Source organism: Spermophilus citellus, assembly GCF_964194105.1.
Source record: "Spermophilus citellus genome assembly, chromosome: 3".
In the NCBI taxonomy this organism is placed as follows: Eukaryota; Metazoa; Chordata; class Mammalia; order Rodentia; family Sciuridae; genus Spermophilus; species Spermophilus citellus.
This window is the reverse complement of record NC_138184.1, coordinates 88,616,937-88,629,620: the sequence shown is the minus strand read 5'-3', so window position 1 is coordinate 88,629,620 and position 12,684 is coordinate 88,616,937.

The following is a 12,684-nucleotide window of genomic DNA, read 5'->3' as shown; positions in this document are numbered from 1 at the left end:
TTAGTTTTTGGCGGACACAACATCTTTGTTGGTATGTGGTGCTGAGGATCGAACCCGGGCGGCACGCATGCCAGGCGAGCGCGCTACCGCTTGAGTCACATCCCCAGCCCCAATGACTCCATTTTTGAAAAACCAGCCTATACCTCAGAGCAGGGCCTGTCCAAAGGAGGGGGGGGGATGACCCTTGACCTTGCAAGTTTAGCATATACACTCTTGCAACCCTTCTTGGCCCAAACCAATCAATTCAAATGTATCCACCATTTGAACTAGCCAATCACCCTTACCTGATTGGTCCCTGCCAATGAATGTGCTAATCAATGTAAGAGTTGTTGTTTGATTTCCTATGGTGTGAAATGATTTGCTGTGTGATGTTGTGACGCATAGAGTATCCCCCCAAAAAAACTATAAATCCTCACTGAACTAAGGGTCAGGACTCACTCCTCGGCACCCCTGCGTTGCAGACGGTTGTGAGTCCAGGCTCCAGTTGCAATAAAGACTCTTGTATGATTGCATCGGATACGGCTCCTGGAGGTCTATTGGGGTCTCACGAATCTGGCATTACACCACCATGCCCAACTTTTACCCCAACCCTTTTTTAAGTTTTTTTAGACAGTCTTGTTAAGTTGCCCTGTAATGCCAGATTTACCTATCTATACTAACTGCCTGTCTAATTCTGGCTTCACCAGCCATGAACTTTGAATCTTCCAGCTTTAGCCTCCCAAGTAGTTGAGATTACAGGCATGCACTACTGGCTAGCTCACATTTCTTTTTGGATGAGGAAAATGTTCTAAAATTGGCTGTGAGAATGGTTGCCAAACTCTGTGAATATAGTAAAAATTGGATTGTGAAATCTAAATAAGTAAATTCTATGCTATGTGAATTATACATCAATAAAGTAGTTACAATAATAATTGTAAGGCCCTTGCTTAGCATCTGGATGGCCATCTTTAAGTGACAGCTGCCATCTTAAGAAAAAGTTTTGCTTTCCCACCCAAGGATCTTTCAGAGAAAGGCCCACCATTCTCTCATACTGAAACCACCCTTAATGGCCCACATTAGGGCCCACCCAGCTCTAATCCCTGAGCCTCCCCCATAAAAGTCTCAAACCCCAAGCCTGTGTTGCCTCTCTACAATCTATGGAGAGATGGCTTTTACTTGTCAGCTGTGACAAACTATGTGTATCTCTGCCTGGTCTCTGTGTTTCATCTCTTGCTCACCTGTCTCCCGGTTCCTTGCTTTCCTTTCAATAATATCATTATGTGCTGAGAGCCATAGCCAAGTAGGAATGATGCATGGCATTTTTGGTTGAAAGGTGATGCCAGCAAGCCATTGAGATGATAATGATTATATTAAGATGTGCATTCAATTGGACATTAGACCCCTGCTGTCTGCCTCTGCCTGCTACTTGTATGTTATGTGTGCACACTTGTGTTTTGTGTTGTATGTCTGTGTGTGTGTATGTCCATATATCATATATGAGGAGCACTCATGAAAAAATGGATCCGAATTTTTTTTTTATTCACGTGATTTTAATGGTTTAATTTAAATTGGGTAAACAGCTGTTGAGGATTGTTTTAATATGTGAACAAATAAGGAGGGTAACAGATCTGTTTGTTTACTTTCACCTTTCCTTTTCATTATATTTAATAATTCTGTTCAGGATAATGTAAATTGTTCAGAAAATTGTTTTCTTAGTACCTGTTGGAATGTTACATTTTTTTTTTTTTTTTTAGCCATCATTGCCAGAATTCCTATCTTCATCCCAGTGTCGGTGAAGACAAGGATAAAACCAAACTACAGCTTCTTCGATAGCTATCACAGTAAACTGTATAAACTGATGCATCAATGAATAATAACTCAACAAGTAATGCTCAATCAAGGAGTCGATTTACTTTGGGAGGAAATGGACATATTGATAGATTCCTCTGCTTTGAACTGCTTGCAGAACTTGCCTGGACTATGTATCACTTGTATACATTGTTAACTATCTGTTGGTGCAGCGAATTGTGGTAATGCTGGAGTATCTTTGCTGATGGTGTCACCGGTGGTACAATTTTTCAAAGGAGCCGTCAATTGGCTTAGTGTTGTGGCATTTCTGTATCCTCCTCCCTTCTGCTAGTGATGGTCTAAAATTTGGGGGCCAACAGAGGTGAGGCAAAGAACCTCACCCCCCCACTGGTTCAAAGGCCAAATTTGGGGACCAACAGAGGTGAGGCAAAGAACCTCACCCCCCCACTGGTGCATAGGCCTATCCACAAGTATGGCTATATGCTGGACCGGTAGTCAGTGACGGGTATGATCCAATTGCAGTGGTACCAACCTAAGACAGGAGGCTGACGCCTAGAGGTCAGCTCATCCGATGACGGGTAAGGACCATATGTTGTATTGGACAACCTAACAGGCACGGTCCCTAAGCCACATTGCTTGTTGTTTAATTAAACAGAAGGGGGGAGATGCTGAGAGCCATAGCCAAGTAGGAATGACAAGCATGGCATTTTTGGTTGAAAGGTAACGCCAGCAAGCCATTGAGATGATAATGATTATGTTAAGATGTGCATTCAATTGGACATTCGACCACTGCTGTCTGCCTCTGCCTGCTACTTTGGAGCTCTTGCAGGACTCCCAGAGAGTTCCCATTGGTTGGGGAAGTGCGGTAGGAGGGAATTCCGGAGGAGGGATTTCCTGTTGTAGTAGTGTGTCCCGGGAGGAGCTGCGTGGCGTGGCGTTCGGCATTTTTCCTGGGAGCATGTGTGGAATGTGTCCCGGGAGAAGGCCGCGTGTGTGGCATTCGCGGGAGGTTTGGAAATAAAGCTTGTTCCTGCTTGAGTGGCTCGTGATTTTGTGCCCAGCCAGACTGCGGCAATTATGGGGCTGAGGTTGTGGCTCAGTGGTAGAGCATTTGCCTAGCATGTGGGTTTGATCCTCAGCACCACATAAAAATAAAGAAAATAAAGGTATGATGTAATGCCAGATTCCTGGGACCCCAATAGATTTCCAGGAGCCGAATCCGATGCAATCACATAAGAGTCTTTATTGCAAGCCCAAGCCTGGACTCACAATCATTTCTGACGCAAGTTGTAGATACATTTGAACTGATTGGTTTGGGCCACCACGAGGGGTTGCCAGAGTGTATATGCTAAACTTGCAGGGTTGCCTAATCATGTTATCAATCACCAGAACTACTGGGAGGGCCACTTGATATTTCATATATTATCCCTGTCTCACTCTGGTTGTTGCTATGGTCTGAAATTAGGCCTCAGGCATTCTTTTGGTCTTTTCAGGAACTTGCATTTGCTGAGTGAAGGACATCTGGTATATACAAATGACCAAGCAGGGTAACTTATGTAACTAGAAATGGGTTTTCAAAGGACAAGGGTCACCCCACACACACTTTGGACAGGCCCTGCTCTGAGGTACAGGCTGGTTTTTCAAAAATGGAGTCACATCAGTTTCTCAATGGCATCCAACTACAACTAAAAAATATTTTTAAAAGATAATAATATCAAAGAACAACATGAAATTTGTTTCATTTTGTTTTGATGCTGGGGATTGAACCCAGGGGCTTGGGCATGCTAGGCACACTACCATTGATTTACACCAATATAAAAATTTAATGCAGCTGAAGAATGGCCACAGAAAAACTACTAAAACAACGAAGGGCAAGGAGTATTGGGGGACAGTTTAAAACAATGCAATTCTTGGGAAAATTTTGTATTATCTTTGTCCCCAATATTGACATCAGATGAATATTGGCATTAGGTCCGCCATTTTAGGCAGGACCCATTTTATCTAGGGACTCCTCTGTTTTTGTTTAGGATCATTTTTTTAAAAAATACTTTTTTAGTTGCTGAAAGGCCTTTATTTCATTTATTTACTTATATATGGTGCTGAGAATCAAACCCAGTGCCTCTCACATTCTAGTCAAGTGCTCCACCACTGAGCCACAAACCCAGCCCTAGGAGCCATTTTATCTAGAGATTCTGAGGCCTCTGCTTAGCCTTCCATAAGAACATGTGCCTGCTAAAGGGTGGACCCCACTCCAGCCCATGATGTAACCCCTTAGCATGGTTGTGAAATTTAAAGCTGCTCTGTGAGTGCTGATAGGCTGCTTGCTATGCTCAGATGGACAGCCTTGTCAATTTGCTCCATGCTTCTGACAATAAATCTCTTGCTTGGGATTCTGGTGTGTGGTGTGGTCCTTGAACTTTGTGAGTGTCCTTTCACCCAACACACAGATCTGATCTGTGCCTAGCATAAAACAAGATCTCAGTAACTGTCTGAATGAATTATTTTTTTTCTGGAACATTGGAAAAAATATGATAATTATTTGAAAGTCATAAGGAAATTAATAGGGTACACATGAGTTCAAAATTCTTAACTACTGGCTGGGGCTCAGTGGTAGAACGCTAGCCTCACACATGTGAGGCCCTGAGTTCGATCCTCAGCACCACATAAAAATAAATAAACAAAGATAAAAATACTGCCAAACTCTTAAAGAAAAAAGTCCATCAACAAATAAAAATATTTTAAAAATATATTCTTGTTGAATGGTTAAATCACCTGGAAAACTTTAAAAAAATTCTTTTTTTTAAGAGAGAGGAGAGAGAGAGAGGGGGAGAATTTTTAATATTTATTTTTTAGTTCTCGGCGGACACAACATCTTTGTTGGTATGTGGTGCTGAGGATTGAACCCGGGCCGCACGCATGCCAGGCGAGCGCGCTACCGCTTGAGCCACATCCCCAGCCCTTAAAAAAAAATTCTTATCTACTTGGAGTAGAGACCTGAAGATTGACAAATATTTGTGCTTTTAAACATCACACAATTTCAATAAAAGTAATGCATTTGCGAAGTTGGTTAACAACTTGCTGCACTAAACTCTTAGTTTGGAAAATTTCAAATATATATGAAGTAGATAGATTATAATGAAACCCCCATGTACTCATCACCCAGTTTTAACAGTTCTCTATATTCTGCCATTTTTCTCTCATCTCCAGAACTTGTGTCTCTCTACCCACTCCCCACCCACCCTTCATGTGAGTTTAATTGCATCATTAGATGGGTGCATGACTCTGGTTGCCTAGATATGAGCCAAATGAAAGTATTTGAGAATTGAAGCTAGTTCACTGTGTTCTATTTGGTCACTTTCACAAATATAACTATTTAACCTAGACAAGGTGATTCATCTTTGTAGCCATTGCTTAACTATCATGATTTAAAAGACCAACCTAGTTTAGCCTAAATTTGCAAATGGCAAGATTGTGGACAAGTCATAAACAGTGTATTCATTGGTAGAATGAAAATGTATCTCTTCATTTGATTGCTTAAGCCAGGTCTTATCTGAATCCTGGCTGGGTTGTTGGATCAAATTCCACTACGTTAAAAATGGTTTCAACAACACTTATTGCAGTTTAGAAAACCATCTCTGCAGCTATAGAGAATCATTTTGGTCTGGGCTCATGGAATCTTTTTGGAATTCTGCCAGTGAATTACTTTGTTGCTTTTTTTTTTTTTTTTAGAGAGAGAGAGAATTTTTAAATATTTATTTTTAGTTTTCCGCGGACACAACATCTTTGTTTGTAAGTGGTGCTGAGGATCAAACCTGGGCCGCACGCTACCGCTTGAGCCACATCCCCAGCCCACTTTGTTGCCTTGAACATGTAATTTTCTACCTTAAATTTTTCCATCTGTAAAATGGAGTTAAGGATTATTAACTGGGAGCCTATGTCTTCAACTTTGCTGAATGTTTGAAGAATACTGAAAATGAAACAGAAACAGAATTTTGAAGTGGTTTCCAGAGAGTAAAAAAAAATAATAATAATAAGGTAGAGACAATTTTCATGCTCCCCCTCCATAATCCTCCTTAGTAGGGAGAACAGGATAGTTTTCTTTTTTTCCTATCTTGGGAAATTGAACCACTACTGAACTGTCTTCACAGTGAGCAGTGAACAGTGATGAAAGTTAGAATAGCTGCCAACTCTCTTATCCCCAGTCCAATGTCAGGTTCACTTGTACTTCTATTCTTCTAATAAAGAGATCCTGCATAACAAGTTCATTCTTGTACAGTAAATCTGAATTCACATCTCTTAATGGTGATTGTAAACACTGAAGAGTATTGAGAAACAATTCACCTCCATGAAATAAATGCAGGGTCAGAATACTTTCCCTGTGCAATTAAGATTTTTTTTTTTTTTTGTACTGAGGATTGAATTCGGTATGCTTTATCACTGAAGCACATCCCCTTTTATTTTTTATTTTGAGTTAGTGTCTCACTAAGTTGCTTAGAGCCTTGCTAAGTTGCTGAAGCCAACCTCAGAATTGTCATTCTCTGGCCTTGGCTTCCCCAATTGCTAGAATTACAGGTGTATATCTAGCTAAGTGTTTGTTTTGTAAGGTGCTTTCAATAATACCTGACATATAACAGATTGTTAGCTACTATAAAACAAAATAATAAGGTTCTGAATAATGCTGCACACAGCATTATACTAAGTAAGGAAAATATGAACTTTTCACCAGGATTTCTCAGTCTTGGCAATACTGATACTTTGTTGAGAAGGGAAGGGCCATCCGTGAATTCTAGGATATTGAGCACCATCCCTACCTCTAAAAAGTAGATTCCAGTAGCACACCCGCCCCGCCACCTGTTGTGATAATTTTAAATGTCCATAGACATTGCCAAATGTGCCCTAAAAGGCAAAGTCACTCCAGTTGAGAACTACTGATGAAAACAATCATCAAATATGCAAACAATGACTCTCCTCCCTTGTATATTTTTGTCATCTACTCTTTTGTGTGTCTGTCTCTGTGTCTCTCTCTCTCTCTCTCTCTCTCTCTCTCTCTCTCTCTCTCTGCCATTTTCTTCTTGATCTCCTCCATCCACCCTTTGAATTGTGGTCTTCATACAAATTCTTTGGGCCTTTCTACTTCTCACTCTACAGATTCTCCCTGGAGGACCTCATCCAGCGGGCCCTGATGCTCTAGACGCTGTAATCATTCTCAGGAAGTCCAAGTCTAGATCTGGGTATTTTGTTTTGATTAGATTTGTTTTTTTGTTTTGTTTTGTTAGTACTAGGGATCAAACCCAGGACTCACACATGCTAGGCAAATATTCTGCCACTGAGCCACACCTCCAGCCCCCAAGTCTAGACCTATCAACAATGTCCTATGCCCTAACCATCCACATCTTCAGCTGCCCATCAAATCCACCCTCTCATTGCCCCACCTCCCTCCTACTCTGCTGCTTTTTCTGAGTGCCTTATCTTGGTATATGGAATCCATACCAAAGATCTGGGAGTCATCTTTCACTTTCTCCATAAATCCCATATCCAGGCAACTCTATCCCGTATGTGCCACTCACATTGAGCCACTTCTCCATTCCCTTGGCCCCTGAACTTTTCTCAGGCCACACCTCTTGCAAGGGCGCCTGTCTCCTGCCTCCCTCTGTTAGTCTAGCTCTCTGCCAATCCATTTCCCACCTTGTGGACAAATTAGCTTCCTATACCATAAGTTGGACTTTGTCTCTTCCTGTTTTAATCCTTTGGTTTCTTTTTCCTTTCTTTTTTTTTTTTTTGGTGGGGGTGGGGGTGTGGAAAGAAGCTAGGGTTGTAACTTAGGGATAGAGTGCTGGTCTAGCAAGCAAAAAAACCCTGGTTCCAATCAAGAATAACCATAATCAGGGGCTGGGGTTGTGGCTCAGCGGTAGAGCACTTGCCTACATGTGTGAGGTACTGAGTTCAAATCCCAGCACCACATATCAATAAGATAAAGGTCCATCAACAAAAAATAATTATAAAGAAAACAAGAATAACCATAATCATATTAATAAATATTTTTTAAATGTCAGGGTAAGTATTCTATTTCCAATAACAATGGGTAAAAGTCAAAATAAGATTTGTAATTCTCTATTTAAAAGCTATCACTTTGAATAACACAACTTTTGAGTTTCATATGAAGTGAATCAAAATTTAAAACATTCAAGTTTCTAAATATATATATATATATATAATATATCACATCAAACAGCTACAGAAGAGTGAAAATATAAAACTTCAGGCATTTACCAATAGACATCACTGTAGATCTCAGTTACCCTATTTAACATAAGTTTCCAGGGATCACAATGTATTAAAAGTACATCAAGTCAACTTTCCCCACCCTCTTAGAAGTGCTGGCAGGATCAAGAAGATAATAAATGGGACTAAGCATCATTCTAAAGATCAAAATCAACACCCTTATTAAATCCATAATTGTGTGCCCTGCTATGTCATGGTAAATGATTCACAGAGAAAATTAGCTAAACCTTGCCTCTCCCCCCCCAGCAGTTTACAATCCAAGGCAGACAGGCTGACGCTCTTGCCCATTTATAGCCAAATTGGACAGATACATTGAAATACAAACATTAAATAAACTGATAAAGGAACAAGACAAACATTATTAAAAACATTATTTTTAAGGCAACTTTACTACTTATTAGGTTGTAATAAGTAGAGTTGCCTTAAAAATTCCAGTTTCAGGTTGTACAACATAAAAAAAATTAGTACTCTTCTCCATCATCACATTCATTTAGTCATACAAGAATATATACATGCCTCACAATTGTTCCCCAAAATGTCAAGCTTTTATCCAGCCTCACTCTGAAACCCTTATGCCTTCTAGGGACACAATACTTGTAGCGATTTTATGTACCATGATTATAAACCATGAATTTGAATGATATTTCCAAATATCATATTCACATCTAACTATGTCTGTGCTAAAATAAAATAGCTTTTTTCTTCCAAGCACTATTGGCAAGATTTCCAACATATAGCTCTTTGAGCCTTACATTGAAGATGTTTTTGTTTTAACTGCCTCAATTCTATTGAGTTAGTTCTTTAGAATGGCCTCTTTTATTTGAACAGCTAATTATCCCACCATTTGACACTTGGAAAAAATACTGAAGTAGGATGAGTTCTACATTAAGCCTATTTTAAATTTATTTTTGTTGCTGAGAATGAACCCAGGTTAGGTTGCTTATAACAGTGCATAAGAATAGACTCAAGGGGCTGGAGTTGTGGCTCAGCGGTAGACCACTCACCTAGCTATGTGAGGTGCTGGGTCTAGTCCTCAGCACCACATAAAAATAAATAAAATAAAGGTATTGTGTCCAACTACAATTAAAGAAAAAAATTTTAAAAAAAGAGAGAGAAGAATGTTAAGATTATTTACAATACAGCATATTGTTCAAAGAACCACAGGTGGAGAAATACGTACATTACCAATGTAAGGAAAGAGTTCTATTTGATTTTAAATTATCAAGTGTAGGGGCTGGGTTTGTAGGTCAGTGGTAGAGCGCTCCCCTCGCATGCGTGGGGCACTGAGTTCGATCCTCAGCACCACATAAAGCAAAATAAAGATATTGTGTCCACTTATAACTAAAAAATAAATATTTGAAAAAATATCCAGTGTAGTTTCATTATAATTATGAATTTTGTACACTCTTTCCTTCTATGTCAGTTAGAATTGTTTAGTTTTAAGTGACCGATCCAAATTATGAATCAAAGATGCCTGCACCAAAAACAGAGGGTGAAGAACTGCCTAAACAGGCCAATTCAGCAACACTCGTTTAGGCCAAGCGCTTTCACACTGCAACCAGGACTCGATTTATTTCTCAGATTCGCAGTTCCAAGTAGGTTTTCCCAAGCAAGAGTCTAGAGGGGAGGTCCCGGCTCCGAAGCCAAAACCGTACCCAGTGGCTCCTTTAATGGGAAAGAATGTATCAAGAACCCCCAGAACTGAATCTGGTTGCTTCTGATTGGTCTAACAAGGGTCATGTGCCTATTACTGGACCAATCACTGTGGCTGAGAAATAGGAGCTATTTCATTGGCTGAAAATGTTGCCAGTCTCACCCAACTAAAAGGCCGGGAAATTTGGAGCTTTCACACCATACCCAACGATGGTTAAATAGAGGAATCTTTCTGTGAACGGTTTCTTTTTAACTACATGCACTGGAAGAGAAAACCAAAGAAGAGTTCTTGGAATTTTCTCTTGACACTTTTATTTCTGGGTGTGAACTTGAAAGACTCAAAACTGAAACTCCAATACTTAGATTCAGAAAAATCCATGTTTCAAGTCACTCTGAAAAAATATCTTTCAATTGACCTTAAATGCCTGACTGAATCATATAGAGTTACTAGAATAGGTAAAAAAGGGTGTCGAAATGATATAATCCAACTCTCTTGCTTTTTGTTTTTTCTGTAAATGATGACACATCATTGAGTTTTTTAGTTCCTAGTACTTAATGGGAGGTAGGGAGAGGGATGTCCAGATCTGTCATAATCCCTGAGTTTCTAAAATTCTTGTCAAGCCTCTAAAGGAGAGCTCTGAACGTTTTATTTTATGTCTAAGAATAAAAATATAAATATTGTGGAGAAGCTGGGCATGATGGTTCATGCCTGTAATCCTCCTACTCAGGAGGTTGAGACAGGAGGATCTGAAGCTCAAGGCCAGCCTGGGCAACTCAAGGAGACTCTGCCTCAAAATAAAAATAAAAAGAGCTGGATATGTAGTTTAGTAGCAGAGCATCCCTGGGTTCAATCTGCATTCCTGTGTGTGTGTGTGTGTGTGAGTGTGTGTGTGTGTGTGTGTGTGTGTGTGTGTGTAGAACTGACTTAATAGAAATATTTTTCCATTGGCTGTTTGCATCTACTCTTTCCTTAAGAGAGATTAGCAAAGATCAGAATGACGGTTCCAAAAATATTCAAACTTTATGGTATCCGCTATGGAATTACTCTCCCAATAAAGTGAGATTTATCCTGAACAGAATTATATTGATTGAAAAGATGGCTATAAAGTCTTATATGGCTATAAAGTCTTAATGTTTTTCTTTTAATGCTTTCTTTATTTTTTTGATTATGAAATTAAAATGTTAATTGTGAAAACTACTGAAGAGCATGCAAAAGAAAATTAAAAATCACTCACAAGTCTACCACTTAAAGATAACTTCTGTTAGCATGTTGATGTACATCCTTCCACAACTACAATAGCAATAGTTAACATTTACTAAATTTACTGAGTGGTTCACACCTGTAGTTCCAGCTACTCAGGAGGCTGAGGCAGTAAGATCATTTGAGCCCTAAGTTTGAGACCAGGCTGAGCAACAGAGTGAGACTCTGTGTATAATATCTTTATGTATGTGTGTCTCTCTCTCTCTCTCTCTCTCTCTCTCTATATATATATATATGCACATATATATATACATATATATATAAATTAATTACTGAGTTCTTTAAATAACCTAAGCACTATGTGAAGCATTAGAACTTGGATGTTTTTATTTTATTCTTGTAATATTTACATGAGATGCATATTATTATTTCCGTATTCTAGAGCAGGGAAGCTGAATTTTTTCTATGCATAGATCTATTTGGAAAATTTTAGTATTGTAGTGTACATATTATTTTCTCTTTAAAAATATATCATGACACTAACATTATTCCAAGTCATTACATATTGCCTACAAAATAATTTGGCTTCACCATATTCCTTCATATGAATGAACCATAATTCATGTCACTAAATCTCTATAGATTCTAGATAGCTTCCAATTTTTCATTTTAATGAACACTTCAATGAATGATGAATTCATAAATTATCATAAATATTCATGATTTTTCTCTTAAATTAAATCCCAGAAAGGATAATAGGCTCAAAGAATATAAACATTTTTTAGGGATTTGATAAGCACTGTGGATTTTGTCCAGGGAAAGTTTGTATCAATTTGCATTCCTGTCAACCTATCAATTTTACAAAGAAAGGAATCAATTCTTTCTTTTTTAAAATTTTTTAAAATTTAATGCTGGGGCTTGAACCCAGGAATACTCCACCACTGAGCTACATCCCCAGCTGTTTTTATTTTTTATTTTGAGACAGGGTCTTGCTACTTTGTCTAGGCTGGCTTTGAATTTAGGATCCTCCTTTCTTAGCTTCCTGAGTCACTGGGATTCCAGGTGTGCACTCTTTTTGAATTTTATTTTGAGACTAGATCTCCCTAAATTGCCCAAGCTCCTTCAAACTTAAGATCCTCTTGCCTCAGCCTTCCGAGTAGCTAGGATTAGAAGCTTGCACCCAGCAGACATGATTCTTGTGCCATGATTATCACTTATTTATCAGTTTATTTAAATCTTGGCTAATATTGCATCTAACTAATACCATCTTTCCTCTTTTGGTTTGTGTCTCCTTTACCTTGGGTAGAGCTGATTATTTTTTCTTTTACGTTTTCCCCATCTTTATTAGAATATAATGGACAAATAAATTTTATATACTCAAGGTGTACAATGTGATGTTTTGATATACATTGTATAATGATCATCACAATCAAGCTATTTAACATGTCCATCATCTCTTTGAATTACTTTCCTGTGTGTATGTATGTGGTAAGAACACTTAGAATCTACTTTCTTAGCAAATTTCATATTTATAATTTATTATTATTAAGTAGAGTTACCATCCTGTATGTTTGATGTCCAAACTTATTTCTCTTGTAACTGAAACTTTGTGTCATTTGATCCCCCCTATTTTTCCTACCCCCATCTCCTGTCAATCGACTTTCTGCTCTCTGTTCTATGAGTTCAATTTCTTTAGATTCTGTATGTAATGAAATCATGCATTATTTGTCTTGAGTTGAACATTTTTTTACCAAGCTAAA